Source organism: Meriones unguiculatus, chromosome 21, assembly GCF_030254825.1.
Source record: "Meriones unguiculatus strain TT.TT164.6M chromosome 21, Bangor_MerUng_6.1, whole genome shotgun sequence".
In the NCBI taxonomy this organism is placed as follows: domain Eukaryota; kingdom Metazoa; phylum Chordata; class Mammalia; order Rodentia; family Muridae; genus Meriones; species Meriones unguiculatus.
This window is the reverse complement of record NC_083368.1, coordinates 23,252,566-23,271,854: the sequence shown is the minus strand read 5'-3', so window position 1 is coordinate 23,271,854 and position 19,289 is coordinate 23,252,566. Positions and strand designations below refer to the sequence as shown.

Genomic DNA, 19,289 nt, shown 5'->3' with positions numbered 1-19,289 from the left:
GTAAATCCACAAAGCCAGTTTTTCCTCTTCCTATTCCTTCAATATCTGACTTAGGACAAGCTGCGCTAGAGACTATCCTACATTTAAATCTATAGACATACTACGGACAAACTTGTTGATGTACTTGTGTTCAATTACAGCTTGCTATAGCTGAGACATGATGTGACTTTCCAAAAGACTCAAGCTTGGTCCCCAACTGCTGATGCTATTTTGGGAGATTCTACAAACTCTGGAGTTTCCACCTTACATTTCTGCTGATAATCTGTTCTCTTTTCTTAAATATATGTGGCCCCCTGTGCAAGCCTTTCACTGTACTACAGCCTTTTTCTGACACTCAGTTTTGACTTCAGTATTTCTGTTTTACATAGGAACACACCACACATACACACACACACATACACAAACATGCACAGAGAGACAGAGAGAGAGAGAGATGGACAAACACATGCACACATGTACAAATTCCATTTCTTACCTCCAACTGGAGCTGATTAACATCTCTAATGCTCCGTACTTCAAACTATATGGATCTATCTTAGTATAGTAATGCTTTGCAGCAGCCCTCTGTAATATACTGAGGAAGGACACTGTAGTATCTCATTTCATAAACTTTTTAAAAAAACCGTGACCTATTCAAATGGTGTTCAACCACAATGTCAGCTCAGTTAGGAAAAGCCCTGTTTTATTTTATATTTGTACTTTTATCACACAATGGCAGACTCTCTGAACATATAACTACTCCCTTTTTCTGTGTCAAAAAAGTATACTTTTATAAATAAAATGGACACCTAAGTTGAATCCATAACTTGTTGTGAATACTACCATGATAAACGTGGGTATCCAGGTATCACTGATTTAGTTCTCTTCATGTGCTTATTCAAAAGAAATCTAGCTGAATCAAAAGATAGTTCTATGTTTAATTGTTGAAGGACATCAATAATTAGTTGCCTTGCAGGCAGAATAAGTGACATCCCCAAGAAGAGCATTCAATGTTGTCCTTCTATCATAACCCATGTTTTGTTTGGTTGATTGAAGAGTAAGTCAGATTATCAACCTAGTTTTCACAATGTTGGACACTAAGTTATTTAAGTTTTGTGCAATCTATTTGCCAGTTCTTGCTATTATTAACTGTGACAGAGTAACTTTTACATTTTTAAGTTCCTTCTGTACAGGCTTTAGTTTCAGTCTTCTTTGTGTGAAGATCCAATTCCCAAAGGCCTTTGAAAAGAAGGCTTCTCTTCCCCAACAGATTTTTTGACATCTTTGTAGGGAATCGAGTGGCTACTGATGCTTTGGCTCATCCCTGAGTCTTGTGTTCTATTCCTTTGGTCTAGATTGCTTGTTTGTCTATCTTGTTGATATTATACTGTTCTGTCATAATGCCTCTGTAGTGTAATTTGGAAGTCTTATATAGAGGTAGCAATGACATTGCTCTTTCTATTCAAGATTCTTGGGTTAGTTACAGACCTTTGAAATTTCACATAAATTTTAGAATTATTCTTTCAAGGATGGAATTGGAATTTTAGTAGAGATTGTGGTAAATCTTTAATTCAGTTTTTCAAATAAGTAATATTTATAATACTATTTCTTTGATCTGTGAGCACAGGAAATCATTCTGTTTTCTAGCATGCTTAATTTCTTTCTTCATCATTTTAAAAGGTTGATTTGTTGAGGTCTTTAACCTCCATTTTTGGGTTTATTCCTAGATTCCTAGGTATTTTTCATACGTTTGTGGATCAGATTACATTCCCAGTTTTTTTCCTCAGAGTGTTCATTATCATTTGTATACTACTATTTTCCTGGCTGTTTAGCATTTTTTAAAACTTCTTGCTTTGAGAATTTGTATTCTTTAAAATGTAGGGTCATATTGTCTTCAAACAGGAATAATTTCAATTCTTCTGTCCTATTTGAAATCATTGTTTTTTGTTTTTTTTTTTTTCATAAAATCTGTTAGGAACAGTCTAAATTTGATTTATAGTGTTGATTCCCTTATTTGAAAATATAGTTTAGATGCATCACTTCCTATTAAAAGAGGATTTATTCAAAAGATGTACAAAAATGCAAGGAGTGCAAATTACACAGATGTTATGCCCTGATTTTTCCACTATCTGGTTGTTATTACATTACTTCAAATAGAACAGATTATTCAGAAATTGGCTTTTTTTTCTGTTATCTGACATTATCAGAGCATGTCTCTTGCTGTTATTAGCAGAATGGTGACTGAATGACTTTATTTTCTTTCACATTCTCCACATGTAGTATTTAGATTTTCCCCTGTAGATCTGTTATATATCCTCAAACCATCATAATGGAGGTCAAAGATAACCATTAGATTTCCATATTACAAATCCTGCTTTTAGTTTGTTCCAGAAAAAGCAAGTAAAGGTTTCTCGATCTAATGAAATGTAAGTTAGCTGAATAACAGCTGTCTGAACTAGTGTTTATACCAAGTGACACAAAGAAATTGGCAACAAGGACATTGTATCTGCACATCTATAGATTTTCCCTAAGGATTCATAAGTAACACGTAGTATTTCAAAAGCAGAGTATGCCAAAGCACCTTGGTGGCCTAATAAGTTCTTTAATATCATTTGAACTTTGTGCCTCTGTATTGCTTTGGTGTGGGGAGCAGCAAAGCTGTCCTGCCACATGTGCTTGGCTGCTGTTGCCTTCAGCATTCCACAGGAGCCTGAACAGCCTCGGGACAGACTTGTGTCAAGCCCCAGCACAGCAGGTGTGTTCTACTTGACTGCTACCATAACATTCATCAAGAGATGAATGATTAATGATTGAGTTCCCAAATGGCTTAAATATGTCTTTTAAATACACGTGTCTTTTAATTTTGGCCCTAGAATCTTATGGGACTGTGACACTTTAATCAACATTCGAGAAGGCTTCTGTCAACTCTGTTGCTTGGGTCTGCTATTACTACCTTGTTGCTTCCTACTGAAACATGTAATATGTGCAGTTTTCCTCACTAGCCAAAATCAAATTCTTACAACCATGCTCACATATGTTAACATTTGCAATGCAAGAATAACTTTGTAGGGTTTCTGTGTACTTGGCAGAATCCATATAGACACTAATATCTTTGTGTGTTCTTTAGTTGCCCATGCCAAGGAAACATTACAAAATTCAGATTACCTCAGCACAGTCTTTCTTTCAGTGTGGTCTATAGGCCAGCTACATCAAAGTCATCCAATGTATGCCATAAAATTTAGATTTCTGGAACTCACTCAGTATGTATTAAATCCCTGGGTTAGACTGTGAAAATCAGCATTTCTTCCCTTGTCAGATTGCATGTTAATTGGAGTGCTCTTTGGAAAACCTTCAATTGTATGCTGGTTAAAATTGGATTTAATTTTCCTCAAAGTAAAGAAGGTCACAATTTCTAAATTTTATTTCTGGTTGCAGACACTTCTGAGTACAAGAGAAAGCTTCTCAAATGTCAAATGTGATGCTATTTTGCCTAAGAACTATGTAACCGTCTGGAGAAAGGAGAACATTGTACCAATAAAAAGAAATTACCTAGTGACCCTTAACATGTGGGAAGTGTTACTATTAAGTTTTGAAAAAAAAATGGAGCAAGTTGGAATGTATTCTCATCTGTAGCTCAACCTGTCCTTAAACTCTCATGAATGTCCTTGTTCATCCCATGGAGTAAGTACTAAGATTACAAAGTGAGCTGCCATGCCTAGATTTAATTGTTCTCATTAAGGATTCAGTGGCTACAAGTATATTTTAATGTTGCTCCCTTCTATACAAAACCAATATCTCCTGCCAAGTACTTGCATAAAAATGATTTCAAAGCAGAGACATGTGCACGTACTCCTGCTTACGTATATCCTTTCATATGTGTGCACAATAAAACACACTGTTATGTAGATACTCTAGCTCATATACATGTGAGCATTTACATGAAAACATTGACTATATTTACATATGCATGAATGCTTTTTAGAAATAAACTCACAAAAGACACACATGGTATATACTCACTCATATAGACATACAACATAGGACAAACCCACTAAAACCTATGCATCTAAAGAAACTAAGCAAGAGAGAGGACCCTAACTAAAATGTCCAATCCCCATCCAGAAAGGCAAAGAGGATGGACATCAGAAGAAGAAGAAAACAGGAAACAACCTAGGAACCTAACACAGAGGGCCTCTGAAAGCCTCTGCCCTACAGACTATCAAAGCAGATGCTGAGCCTGATGGGCAACTGTTGGACAGAGTGAATGGAATTTTAGGTAAGAACTGGGAAATAGTAAGAGCTGGAGAGGACAGGGTCTCCACAAGGAGAGCAACAGAACAAGAAAATTTGAACACAGGGAACTTCCCAGAGACTCATACTCCAAACAAGGACTATTCATAGAGATAACCCAGAACCCCTGCACAGATGTAGCCCAGGGCAGTTCAGAGTCCAATTGGGTTACATAGTAATGTGAAGAGGGACTGCCTCTGACATGAACTGACTAGCCTGCTCTTTAGTCACCTCCTCCTGAGGGGGAGCAGCCACAGGCCATAGTAGAGGACAATGCAGTCACTTTTGATGTGAACTGATGGACTAAGATCAGAAAGGAGAGGAGAACCTCCCCTATCAGTGGACTTGGGGAGTGGCATGCATGCAGAGGGAGGAGGGAGGGTGGGATTGGGAGGGGAGGAGGGAGGGGCTTATGGGGGGATGCAGAATGAATGAAGTGTAATTGATGAAAAATTTATAAAAAAAAAAAAAGGGAAAAAATAATTTAAGAACCTTAAATGACTTTCAAAAGTGGAGGAAAACATGGAGTTAGTCAATTTACATAGAGCACTTCTCGCCCCTGGGGGCAATGGTCTCCTGAACCTACTCAGACCTCGGACACCACCACTGCTAGTTCTAGAACTGATGCAGGGTGTTCCAACGAGGGGGTTAAGGCTTCTCATAATATTTCCTATAAGCCCACATCTGTTTGTTTATATCCCCCATTTTTATTCATTATTAGCCAGATAGAGCCAAGTAATTGTGGTAATGATACTTGCCCAATGCTGGAATGCTAGTAAATTTACTAGCTGGTTACTCGCATGCCTCGCTGGGTGCCTGTGCCCATTGATGTCCCTCACGCTATGACTCTCTTGAGACAGAAAAGGGATCTTGGAATTACAGCCACCATTGTTACTGCCATCTCATTGGCGGCTGTTGGAACTACCACCGTGGCATTAGCCAGGAGTCATACTGTGCAGACTGCTCAGACCCTGAATAACCTTTTAGCCAATGTAGCTCATGCCTTAGATGTACAAAAAGGAATTAATGCTCAACTAAAAGGAGGCTTGATGGTGTTCAATCAGAGGATTGACCTCGTGCAGGAGCAAATTGATACCCTAAGGCAAATCGCTCAACTTGGCTGTCAATGAAAGTATGCTGGACTTTGAGTCACTAGCATACAACATGAGCATTTTCCCTGTGCTGCAAATCTGTCTAAACAATTGTCTAGCTATATTTTATGTAATTGGACTGGAGAATTCAATACTATGATGGAGCAGCTGAGAGTGGCCATTGTCACGGTAAATTCTACCAGAGTGGACGCAGGACTAGCCACAGGATTATCATCATGGATTGCTGCAGCCATGAATCATCTGAAGGAATGGGTGGGCATGGGAGCGTTAGCAGGCCTTCTGGTGTTGGTCTCCTTGGTTTGCCTGTGGTATATATGCAAGATTTGAGTCTCACAACAGCGTAATGCAGCCATGACCATTCAGGCCTTTACAGCCATTGAAGCAGGACAGTCTCCCCAAGCATGGTTGGCTACCATAAAATGCTAAAATGTTACGCTCAGGATGCGAGGCTAAGCACTGCACTCAGGGTCAGCCGCTTTGGACCCAGAGAAGAGCATGTCTGATTGCATGCGGGTTGATGTCCCAGGTCCCGCCTCTGAGAAAAAGGTATCGGGCGGGTCTGACGCTCTTTGGGTGGATGACACCTAAATGAACATCAGTACAAAGTCCCAATTTATTTCTAATATCAGAGATCAGACCTCTACTCTTGCCTGATGCGTCTAAAACAAAAAGGGGGAACTGTAGAGAGCTGTGTAATGCCGAGCCCTAAAGATGCAGCTGGTTTCCACCTTCCACCTTCCCGATGGTGAGTGCTCTCTGTCACGAACAACTCCACATTTGGCTAAGGCTGAGGATCTGGCTTGCTTCCATGTATGTGGACCTATCTGCGTTGCCCACGTGGCATGCTGGGGTTGGCTACCCAGAGGCTATTTAACCTGTGGGCTGGCTTTCCCCAGGGTCAGATGATTGTTCAAGGTTCCTGAATAAACTGCATTGAAAAAAAAAAAAAAAAAGAAAGAAAGAAATAAACTCACACACAAGCATAAAATTGCATAAATCCCAAAAGTATGGATGTACCTGCACTTTTATATAATCCTGGGATATGTATATATATTTCTGATACCCATGATTTTCACTAGAAACTGTTATACATATGAAAAATATGTTTGGTTATCATTCACATTTTTCTTTCTGGTTAAAATGGGATCTTCCTCACAAGACTAAAGAAGTTACACAACTAAGATGACCACTCATAGCTTCTCTGCTGTTTAACAGAAATATCTAATAAATTTTTGACTATATGTTAGTTATATATATAGTCTAAAAGTTATTAGATATTGTGTATAATATAGTCATGAGGTGTTAGACTTGTATAATATAAGTATAATATATATATACACACATGTATGTATATGTACATTACTTAACTAAGCTGATAACAAGAATTTAACACATCAATGAATGTTAGCACATAGAAATATCAAAACAGAATAATAAAGGTAGCCAGTGAATTGAAGTAGTAAAGATAAGGGGAGATCAGAAAAGTGAACATGTTAACTTATAGGCTTAAAAAGCAAAGCAGAGCCAGCCAATGTTCCCCTTACTAGGGAACCAACTTGGTTACTGAGCTTCCATGGGCTACATATGAGCAGGGGTTCTAGGTTATATCCATGAATGCATCCTGGTTAGAGTATCAGATTCAGAAAAAAAAAAAAAAAAAAACTGAGCCCAGATATTTTGGTTCTGTTGCTTTCCTTGTACAGCTACTGTCCTCTCCAGGTCTTACTAACTCCCCCTTCTTTCATATGATTCCCTATACTCTGCCCAAAGTTTGGTTACAAGTCTCAGCATCTGCTTTGATATAGTGCTAGGTAGAGTCTTTCAGAGGCCCTCTGTGGTAAGCTCCTGTCCTGTTACTTATTTTCTCCTACTTCCAATGTCCATCCTATTTGTCTTTCAGTGGCTGGCTCTTTGAAACCTACCCTCCCCCCAGGGAGGAGCAGCCTTCCCAGGCCACAGAGGAGGACATTGCACACAGTCCTGATGAGACCCCATAAGCTAGGGTCAGATGGAAGGGGAAGAGGTCCTCCCCTATCAGTGGACTTAGAGAGGGGTATGGGAGGAGATGAGGGAGAAAGGGTGGGATTGGAAGGAAATGAGGGAGGGGGATACAGCTGGGATACAAAGAGAATAGAATGTAATTAATGTAAAAATAAAAAATTAATTAAAAACAGCAAAGCAGGTGCAGAAACTCACAGCCACATTTTGGGCAGAGTGCAGGGAGTCTTATGGAGGAGTTGGAAATAGAAGGACTAGAGGGGACAGGCTCTCCACAAGGAGACCAAAAAGGCCAACAAATCTGGACCCAGGCAGGGGAGGGGGGCTGTGGAGACTGATACACCAACCAAGGACCATGTATGGAAAGGACCTAGATTCCCTGCTCAGATGTAGCCAACAGGCAGATCAGTCTCCATGTGGGTCTTCTAGTAAGTGAAGCAGGGTCTGTCTCTGACATGGACTCTGTTTCCTGCTCTTTAATTAATTCCCCTTGGCAGCGCAGCCTTGCCAGGCCACAGAGGAAGAGGATGCATGAGTCCTGATGAGACTAGATAGGATAGGTTCAGATGGTAGGGGAGGAAGGCTCTTTCTTTCCGTGGATTAAGGGAGGGAAAGGAGGGAGAAGGAGAAAGGGAAGGGCTTGAGGAGTTGAGCTACATTCAGGATATAAAGTGAATAAATTATAAAAAGTAAATTTATATATAAAAAAATGTCACTGAGCTAAAAAGATAGGTTCTCAAGAGTTATTAATGTTTGAATTTTAAATTAAAGAAATAAGGCCATGAATTTGTGCTATGTAAGGGATCACAGAAAACAGTTTTAAGTAAAAATTTAAGTCTGAATTAAATAATTACACATAACCATGGTCACAGTTGGAATTCATTTTCTTCACTTCAGATAATGATTTATGAAATCTGTCATTTTCATAAGTAAATAAGCTTCTAAAAGAGATCATGTCAAAATTTCTTTCTTCAAGCATGTGTTTATTTATACATCGAAATAAGAAACTCTTTACAAGTGTATTATACTGTATGAATTTATTTTTCTTTCCCTGAATTCTACCACCCTAGGACAGGGTGAGCCAAAGACTTTCTGCTCTTGCTTTTAGTGAATTCTTATAATTATTTAATAATATTTTTATAAAATGCTTGAAATCATAATTATCAAAATAAGTATTAAATTTTGAAATTAAGATTTCCTGTAATCCTAATGCAGCAGGATTGCACTTATAAAGCTAGCCTTAGGTACATAGTATGATAAAAGCCAGCCTGAGCTTTCGAACTTATGACAAAATACAATATAAAAACAAAAAAAATTAAATGATAGAAAGTAAATCTCATTGTTCTATGATATCATAATGTAAATTTTGATTTGATTAAAACAAAGACTTTAAGTTCCAGTTATTATATTGAAAATGCTATTACATTTGAAAATTCAAATTTTTCATGTACCTGTGTTTTTTCATTGTCATTAGAAATATTTCAAAGAAATTAAACAGCCATGGTATTTTATAACAAAACGTGAAATAATAAAAATAAATGAGGCTGTTGTATCACTTTAATATAATTTTGATATTTCAATAAGGAGAGTCTAATTGAATCAAAATAAGATAGCTCAAAGAAATTTATTATTATAGGCTGTAGCCATTTTTAAAATCATAGATCTGCACAAATGTAAATTAATGGAAATGAAGTTTTATGCTCATTTATTTATGTTGGTAGATTATATTTTAACATTTAGATAGCTGAAAGCCTTTTACTTCAAACAGGTACGTTTGAAGTAAAATTGAACAAAATCTCAAGTGACAGTGTGTGCTGGCAAGGATGTGTAGGAAGGGGAACACTCCTCCACTGTTAATGGAGTGTGAACTGTACAACCACTTTGGGAATCAGTCTGGCATTTTCTCAGAAAATTAGGAATATCTTTACCTCAAGACCCAGCTTTATCACTCCTGGGCATGTACCCAACAGTTGCCCCACCATCCAACAAGGCCATTTGCTCAAGAAGAAGAATAAGAAGAATAAGAAGCTTTATTCTTAATAACCAGAGACTAGAAATAACCTAGATGTCCTCAACCAAAGAATTCATAAAGAAAACTGTGGGACATTTACACAATGGAATGCTACTCAGCTATAAAAGCAAGGAAATCATGAAATTTGCAGACAAATAGATGGAACTATAAAAGATCATTCTGAATGAGGTAAGCCAGACCCAGAAAGACATATGTGATATGTACTCACTTATAAGCAAATTTAGCCATACAGTAGAGGATAAACATATACTTTACAGACCCAAAGAAGATAAGTGACAGAAAGGACTCAGGAGAAGATGGTGAAATCTCATTCAGTGTAAGAGGCTGAAGAGAGGGAACAAGGTAGAAGAGAGAGGATGGAGAGAAATGAGGGTGGAGATCAGACCTGGGTAAGTAATGGCAGGAATACAGAGGGCCTGCAGAGAGGAAAGAAACCAAGAGTGTGGCCATGTCTGTGACAAACTAGAGACCTAAGATGGGGTAGGCTCCTGGGAGGATATGGGGGTGACTCTAGCTGAGACTCCTAGTAGCAGGGGTCATGAATACTGAAGAGGCCATCCTCTAACTAGACAGGACTCTTAGTAGAGGGAGAGGAACACCAATCCACCCATAAAAACTTGAACTCAATTTTTTTCTTTTTTTTTAATTAAATTTTTATTTTTTTACATTAATTACATTTTTTCGCTTTGCATCCTAGCTGTAGCCCCCTTCTTTATTCCCTCCCAATCCCACCCTTCCTCTCTCATTTCCTCCCATGCCCCTCTCCAAGTCCACTGATAGGGGAGGTCCACCTCCCCTTTCATCCGACCCTAGCTTATCAGGTTTCATCAGGACTATCTGCAATGCTCTCCTCTGTGTCCTGGCAAGGCTGCTCCTCCCCCCGTGGGGGGGGATCGAAGAGCCAGCCACTAAGTTCATGTCAGAAACAGTCCCTCTTCCCATTACTAGGGAACCCACTTGGACACTGAGCTGCCATGGGCTACATTTGAGCAGGGGTTCTAGGTTATATCCATGAATGTACCATGTTTGGGGTATCAGTCTCAGAAAATACCCATAAGCCCAGATATTTTGGTTCTGTTGCTTTCCTTGTGCAGCTACTGTACTCTCCAGGTACCTCTCCTTTCATTTAATTCCCTGCATTCTGCCCAAGGTTTGGTTATGAGTCTCAGCATCTGCTTTGATATACTGCTAGGTAGAGTCTTTCAGAGGCCTTCAGTGGTAGGCCCTTGTCCTGTTTCTTATTTTCTACTTCCAATGTCCATCCCATGCCATTTGTCTTTCTAAGTGGGATTGATCCTCTTACCCAGGGTCTTCTTTCTTGTTTAGCTTCTTTAGGTATATGTTTATCCTATATTATAGGTATAGTATCCACTTATAAAGACACATATACCACGTGTGTCTTTCTGCTCCTGGGATACTTCTGTCAGGATGATCTTTTCTAAATCCCACCTAAAATTTGCCTGCAAATTTCATGATTCCCTTGTTTTTAATTGCTGAGTAGTATTCCATTGTGTAAAGTAGTATTCTATTTACGCAATGGAATACTACAATTTCTGTATCCATTCCTCCATTGAGGGACATCTGGGTTGTTTCCAGGTTCTGGCTATTACAAATAAAGCTGCAATGAAAATGGTTGAACAAAGGTCCTTGTTGTGTACTTGAGCATATTTTGGATATATGCCTAGGAGTGGTATAGTGGGATCTTGAGGAAGTGTTATTCCTAATTGTTTGAGAAAGCACCAGATTGAGAAATTTACCCTGCCTATAAGATGTGCAGGGAAAAAGATAGAGCAGAGATTGAAGGAATGGACAATCAATGCCTGGCCCAAACTGAGCCCACCGCAGAAGAGAGAACCAACCCTTGACACTAATAATGATACTGTACTATGATTGCTGTCAGGAGCCTAGCATGGCTGTCCTCTGAGAGGCTCCACCTTGCAGCACATCGAAATAGACGCTGAGACTCACAGCCAAACACTGAGAGAAACAAAGAGTCTTGTAGAAACTTTGGGGAAAGGATAGAATGGCCTGGAAGGGATGGGAGCTCCAGAAGAAGGCCAACAGCCAACTAACTAGGGCCTAGAGGAGCTTGTGGAGACTTGAGCACCAAAAAAGGACCATGTTTGGACTGGAACTAGGCCTTCTACACAGATGAAATCAATGGAAAGTTTGAGCTTGGGTTCCCTAGTAAGAGGTACAGGAACTATTTCTGATAAAGACTGTGATGCCTGCTATTTGATGATTTGCCTTTTTCTGGGCTGCTTGCCAGCCCACAGGGGAAGAGGATGTACTCAGTCATTACGTGATTTGATGTGTTAAGGTGGGTTAGTTAGGGGGTCCTATTTTCTGAGGAGTAGGGGAGTGTGAATAGAAGGAAGAGCGAAGGAGGGTGGAACCAGGAGGAGAGGAGGAAGGAGCTATGATCAGGATATAAAATGGATTAATTAATTTAAGAAAAGAAATCAAGAAAAGGAAAAGTATCAAATTGGGGTCAAAATACAAGCTTGATCAGTGTGGGAAAGGGGAAGAAACCTGTTATGCTCTTCATTCCCTCTCTGACCCCATCACCACTGAATCACAAAGACCTTGGTCTCTAAACATCCTTTTACCTGCCCATTCATCCCAGTATCCTAGCCTTCAACACCAACAGAAATTCCTGTAAGGCATAGGCCAAGAAAACTGGCAAAACATTACCACCATGTTCTCCAAATACCATATAGGAAACAGAAACCAAAGAAGAAACAAAAACAAACAAACCAAAAAAAGAACACCTAACCAACAAAGGAAAATCCAGAAATCAGCACCTAGCACTTTAATCATCCCAAACCCAGATGCCTAAATGCCAGCATAAAGCATACTCAACAGCAGCCAGGGCAGTATGTCCCCATTAAAGGCCAGCAATCCTAACAGAGAAGGCCCTGAATATTCCAATGCACCTGAAGCACAAGGAAAAAAATACCTTAAACAGCCTTTATGAGCATGACAGACATCCTTAAAGAGGAAATAAAACCTTTTAAGAAATCCTGGAAGACACAATCAAATTGTACAAGGAAATAAATAAAGCTGTTCAATACCTGAAATTGAAAACAGACCCAGTAGGGCTGGAGAGATGGCTCAGAGGTTAAGAACACTGGTTGTTCTTCCAAACAGGGAATCTTATGGAAGAAGGGGGAGGCAGAAAGACCTAGTGGGGATAGGAGCTCCACAAAGAGATCAACAGAGCCAAGAAATTCTCCATCTAGGTTATCTTCTGCCCCAGGGGGTCCTGAATCAACCAAGGACAGTATATGGAGAGGACCTAGACCCCCTGCTCATATGTAGTTCGTGGGTGTCTCAGTCTCCAGGGGGGGTTCTAGGGGAAAAGGGGAAGTCACTGACATAAAACTGGTTACCTGCTCTTTGATCAACACTCCCTGGAGAGGTGGCCTTACTAGACAACAGAGAAAGAGAATCCAAACAGTCCTGATGAGATCTGATGGACTAGAGTCAGGTAGTAGAAGTGGAAGACCTTCCCTATTAGTGGACTAGGGGAGGAACGTAGTGGGGGAATAAGGAGGGAGGGTAGGACCAAGAGGAGATATAAAGTGAATAAACTGAAATTAATAAAAACAACAACAACAACAACAACAACAATAATAATAATAAAGATTTGAGATTTTTTTCAGTACAGAAATAACAAGTATGGTGAACAACTCTCTTTTTTTTCTCGATTTCTTTCTTTTTTTTATTAATGACACTTTATTCATTTTGTATCCCCCCATAAGCCCCTCCCTCCTCCCCTCCCGATCCACCCTCTCCCCTTTCTGCATGTATGCCACTCCCCAAGTCCACTGATAGGGGAGGTCTTCCTCTCCTTCTTTCTGATCTTAGTCTATCAGTTCTCATCAAAAGTGGTTGACTTGTCCTCTATTGTGGCCTGGTAAGGCTGCTCCCCCTTCAGGGGGAGGTGATCAAAGAGCAGGCCAATCAGATTATGTTAGAGGCAGTCCCTCTTCCCATTACTATGTAACCCATTTGGACACTGAACTGCCATGGGCTACATCTGTGCAGGGGTTCTAGGTTATCTCCATGAATAGTCCTTGGCTGGAGTATGAGTCTCTGGCAAGTTCCCTGTCATTTGAAAGCAAGTACAGCCTCATTACTGACCTGCCGTGACATAATGAAATTTAAAGTGATACTTCTACTTCCTCCATACCCTGGAGTAAAGCTTCCATTAAACTTTCTGGTTTTGGATATAAGATTTCAACACTGCATTCTTGTTACGTATGGGTGTCTCTGAGGTCCACAGCACTTTAAGGTTCCTCAGAGAGCCCTCCTCGGTTAGCACTTTGCTTTGAATCATGTCATTGGTGGCCTGTCAGAATGGCAAAAAGATCAATAAAAATAGTTATAGCTCTTGTTGGTGAGGATATGGAGTGAGGGGAACACTTCTTTATTGTGGGGGGTGGAAGAAAAAACAATGTAAATCCACTCTGGAAATCAATAAGGAGGTTCCTCAGAAAGTCGCAAAACAAGCTACCTCAAGACCCAGACATACCACTTTGGGCATATACCCAAAGGATGCTCCATCCTACCACAAGGACACTTGTTCAACCATGTTCACTGTGGCCATGAATAAATATTCTTAATAGTCAGAAACTAGAAACAGCCTAGATGTCTCTCAAAGAAGAATAAATAAACAAAATTTGGTATATTTACATAATGTAGTACTACTCATCTGCTAAAAAAATAAAAAGGAAATCATGAAATTTACAGGCAAATAGATGGAACTAGAAGAAAATTATCCTGAGTAAAGAAACTCAGACTCAGAAAGAGAAAAATGGTGTTTATGCACTTAGAAGTGGATATTAGCCCATAAGTAAATGATAACCAAGCTACAATCTATAGACCCAAACAGATTCGACAAAAAGAAAAGGTCTAAGACCAAGGTTCTCAACTTGTAAGTGGCAACCCCTTTAGGGTCACAATGACCCTTTCATGAGAGTAGCATATTAGATATCCTGCATGTGAGATATTTGCAGTATTATTCGTAACTGTAGCAAATTCACAGTAATGAAGTAGCAGAACAATAATTTTTAAAATTATTTTTATTTTTATTAATTACAGTTTATTCACTTTGTATCCCTACTGTAGCTCTCTCCCTCCTCCCATCCCAATCCTCCCCTCTCTCCTTCTTTCCCTCCTGTTCCCCTCCCCCAGTCCACTGATAAGAGAGGTCCTCCTCCCCTTCCCTCTGATCCTAGTTTATCAGGTCTCATCAAGAGTAGCTGCATTGTCTTCCTATGTGTCCTGGTAAGTCTGCTCCCCCCTCAGGGGGAGGTGATCAAAGAGCAGGCCAATCAGTTCCTGTCAGAGACAGTCCCTGTCCCCATTACTATGAACCCGCTTGGACACTTCACTGGCATGGGCTGCCTGTGCAGGGATTCCAGGCCATCTCCATGAGTGATCCTTGGCTGGAGTATTAGTCTCAGAAAAGACCCCTGTGCCCAGACTTTTGGGATCTGTTGCTCTCCTGGTGGGAATGTAAACTTGTACAACCACTTTGGAAATCAATCTGGCGCTTTCTCAGACAATTAGGAATAGCACTTCCTTAAGATCCAGCTATACCAATCCTAGGCATATATCCAAAAGACATTCAAGTATACAACAAGGACATCTGCTCAACCATGTTTGTAGCAGCTCTATTTGTAATAGCCAGAAGCTGGAAGCAGCCCAGATGCCCCTCAGTTGAGGAATGGATACAGAAATTGTGGTACTTCTACATAATGGAATATTATTCTATTATTCAGCAATTAAAAACAAGGAAATCACGAAATTTGCAGGTAAATGGAAAGAACTGGAAAAGATCATCCTGAGTGATGTATCCCAGAAGTAGAAAGACACAGGGTATAAACTCACTCATAAGTGAATATTAGGCATATAATACATGATAAACACACTAAAATCTGTACATTTAAGGAAGCTAATCAAGAAGGAAGACTCTGACTAAGATGCTCAATCCCCATTCAGAAAGGGGACATTGGAAGATGGAGAAAACAGGAAACAGGACAGGAGCCTGCCACAGAGGGCCTCTGAAAAACTCTACCCAGCAGGGTATCAAGGCAGATGCTGAGACTCATAGCCAAACTTTGGGCAGAGTGCAGGGAATCTTATGAAAGAAGTGGGAGATAGTAAGAGCTAGAGAGGACAGGAGAAAAATAATTTTATGGTTGTGACTGAGCAACTCTGTATTAAATAAAGAGTTAAAGCATTAGAAATGTTGAGAGTCACTGGTATAGGTAGAAGTAGAAACAAAATAGATTTTAACTACCAACTGGGGCAGTTGGATTGGGGAAGAGGACATATGGGAATGGTGAAGGAAAAGTGCAGGGCAAGATGGCTTGGAAATCTAGTACAATAGATACTTCCTAGAATCTATGATGAGGACTCCTAGTAATGAGGCTTTCAGAGTCTCAACTCATCATCTCTTGTAGCCAGGCAAAGTTTCCAGCGTCAGAACTGATTTGCATTCATTTGAGTTGTTAGCCAATGAGGTTCCCATGGGAATCATCAAACAACCCAGCAACCCAAAGAGTTGCTCTTTGCACACTGACAGTGGGGCTCCATTGCCGAGGACAACACCGAAGTCTAGCTGTTGCCTACATGGAGCTCTTATACTCTAGTAACTTTGTAGAGGGAAGTTGCTCTACAGACTACTGAATGGGAAATGTGGACACCAACCCAACCACAGAACCTTTGACCTACAATATATACTACTTGCAAAATATGCACAGACAATGGTGGCACAGAACTTGTGGGAGTAACCAACCAATATCTGATTTGACTTAAGAGCCTCTCTTACTAGAAGGAACCCACATCTGACACTGCTTGGGTAACTAAGAACCAGAGACTAGATAGCCCAGGGATCTAAAGTAAAACCAAACACTGCTGGTCTTAAAAAAAAATCAATAAAATGATTTCTAAAGATATTCTGTCATACTCATGGATCAGTGCCTTATCCACTCATCCTCAAAGAGGCTTCCTCCTGCAGCACATGGCAACAAATGCAGAGACCCACCACCAGACATTATGCAGAGAGAAAGAGAGAGAGAGTCTAACTTGGAGGTCTCCATCAAATCCCTCCCCTTAGAACTCAGGGATTCTCATGAAAGAGGAGGCAGAAAAATTCCAAGAGGGGAAGATGACATCAGGAGAACAAGGCCCTCTGTATCAGCTAAGCATGGCACATACGGGCTTACAGAGAACAAGCACAGGGCCTGCATGGGTCTACACCAGGTCCTCTTCATCTTTGTTTTAGGTAGTAGCTTAATATTTTTGTGGGACTCCTGACTGTGAGAACAAGTTGGTCATTGACTCTTGTGCCTGTTCTTGGGAATCTTTTCCTCCTGTTGGGTTGCTGTGTCCAACTTCAATATGATGATTTTTAGCTTATCTTACTATAATTTATCTTGTGTTTTATAGATAACTCTTAAAAGCCTATTTTTTCTAGTAAGGGACAGACATGGAATGGATCAAGAAAGATGTGGGAATAAACTGGGAGACAGGAAGAAGATGCAAACTATAATTAGGATATACAGTATGGGAAAACAATATATTTTCAATAAAAGAAAAAATGTTAGCAAAAAAAAGAGACATTACTTCAGAAATTGTAGTATGTTACATGTTTTTTTTTTTCAGTTTTTTTTTTTTACTCTTGTTTTAATGAAGCTCTTACCTAATAATTACTTTTTTTAGGCAACTTGAAAGGTTTTGTAATTGTACATACCAAGAAAATTTTGACAGCTACTTGAAATACCAATAGTTATATCATAACTATTATATCAATAGTTATTTGAGAACTACTATGATGACATTATATAATAGATGAGAATTTTATGAAAGTAAATACAAGAGAAGTGGACATGCTGATGAACAAGCTGGTGTGAAAAATAAAACAAGGAATGAAAAACCACTATAATGTACTTTAAAGGCATCAAAGAAATAAATTTTAAAAAACATAAGAATATAGGGAGCTCTCCCACAGCCATGGAATGTCTGAATTTTTATTGTGAAATGGCTATATCATTGAAATTCATCTATACAAATGTAATACCATTCACATTAACTTCCAATAACATTCTTTGTAGAACTTGACTTTAATTATTTGAAAGCATTTTCTTTTTTTCCAAATTTTTATTTTTATATTAATTACAGTTTATTCACTTTGTATCCCAGCTGTAGCCCCCTTTCTCATTCCTTCCCAATTTCCACCCATCCTCACTCATCTCCTCCCTGCCCCTCTCTAAGTCCACTGATGGGGGAGGTCCTCCTCCTCTTCCATCTGACCCTAGTTTATCAGGTCTCATCAGGACTGGCTGCCTTGTCTTTCTTTGTGGCCTAGCAAGGCTGCTCCTCCCTTGGGGAAGGGGGGAGGTCAAAGAGGCAGCCACGGAGTGCATGTCAGAGACAGTGCCTATTCCCCTAACTAAGGAACTCACTTGGATACTGAGCTGCCGTGGGCTATGTCTGAGCAGGGATTGTAGGTTATCTCCATGAATGGTCCTTGGTTGGAGTATCAGTCTCGGAAAGACTCCTGTGCCCAGATATATTTGGTCCTTGTGGAGCTCCTGTTCTCTCCATGTCTTATTAAATTCCCTGTCTTTCATATAATTCCCTGCACTCTACCCAAGGTTTGGTTATGAGTCTGAGCATCTGCTTCGATACACTGCTAGGTAGAGTCTTTCAGAGGCCCCCTATGGTAGGCTCCTGTCCTGTTACTTGTTTTCTCTTACTTCCAATGTCCATCTCATTTATCTTTCTAAGTGAGGATTGATCTTCTTACCCCGGGTCCTCCTTCTTGTTTAGCTTCTTTAGGTGTACAGATTTTAGTATGTTTATCTTATCTTATAGGTCTAGTACCCACTTATAAGTGAGTATACACTGTATGTATCTTTCTGCTTCTGGGATACCTCAGGATAGAAATGGGAATTTCCTGGTTTTGTTCAACAGTTGAGAATGGATTGATTTACTATTCTGTGGTCATTAGTCTCTCCTTTGGAAATAGTCTTTGTCTATCTTTCATTTGTACAGATCAGAATTCCATTGACAACTCACAATTTAAGATTATTGAGATTGCCTGCCCATAGAGGGATTGCAGGCGTGGCTACTGTGTCATATGTATGTTAGTAGGTGACAGAGGAGAGAGAGGCTTTGTCTACTCTCAGTGTATTGACCTGTAAACATCTGAATGATTAGTAGCCTCATATTCCCTGGAAAAAACAAACAAACAAAAACTATAGTCTGAGTCGGCCACCAGTCTGGAACCAGGAGCCCCAGACAGGAAACTAGCCTAACACCACCACCAGTTCTGTGCTGTGCAGGCCTGCACTGGCTCCAGGGGAGTGATCCAAGTATGAGACAAACCCTACCTGTGGCCACACAACTCAGCAGAAGTGAGCTGAAGCCCTCCTGGGACCACTGACCAGGGGCAAACGTGAGCCATAGACAGCCACAACCACATTGGTAGGCCTGGTGAAGAGTAAACCCCATATGTCTACCAGTCAGGAGCCGTGGGGCCCTGTCAGGGAGCTAGCCTGGGATAACCACTGTGTAGGCCTGGCGAAAGGGGGGTTACAGACCATGCCCAAGAATGAGTTCTGCCTGGTGCCATCATGTACCAACAGGGCTGAGCACTCCTGAAAACATTCCTGAGACACCTCCAAACACTCAAAGACACAGATCATCGCTAAGAGGAGCAAGTAAGTGGTAGAGAAATGAAAGAGAAAAAAAAAAAACACAAATGTGAGCACAATGAAGAGAGGCAGAATTGGAGACTAGAGGGTAGTGAGGAAGAGTCATAAGTGAGTAGCTGGTGATGCCACCTGGGACCATGGTGAGGT

General features: G+C 40.2%; 1 non-coding gene across 1 annotated transcript; it reads left to right on the top strand.

The window, feature by feature from the left end:
• The first annotated feature begins 18,525 nt into the window (after positions 1–18,525).
• On the top strand, positions 18,526–18,657 carry LOC132649810 (small nucleolar RNA SNORA17). The gene has a single exon (XR_009588323.1). It is a non-coding gene; the product is annotated as a small nucleolar RNA SNORA17 (small nucleolar RNA).
• The last annotated feature ends 632 nt before the right edge of the window (positions 18,658–19,289 follow it).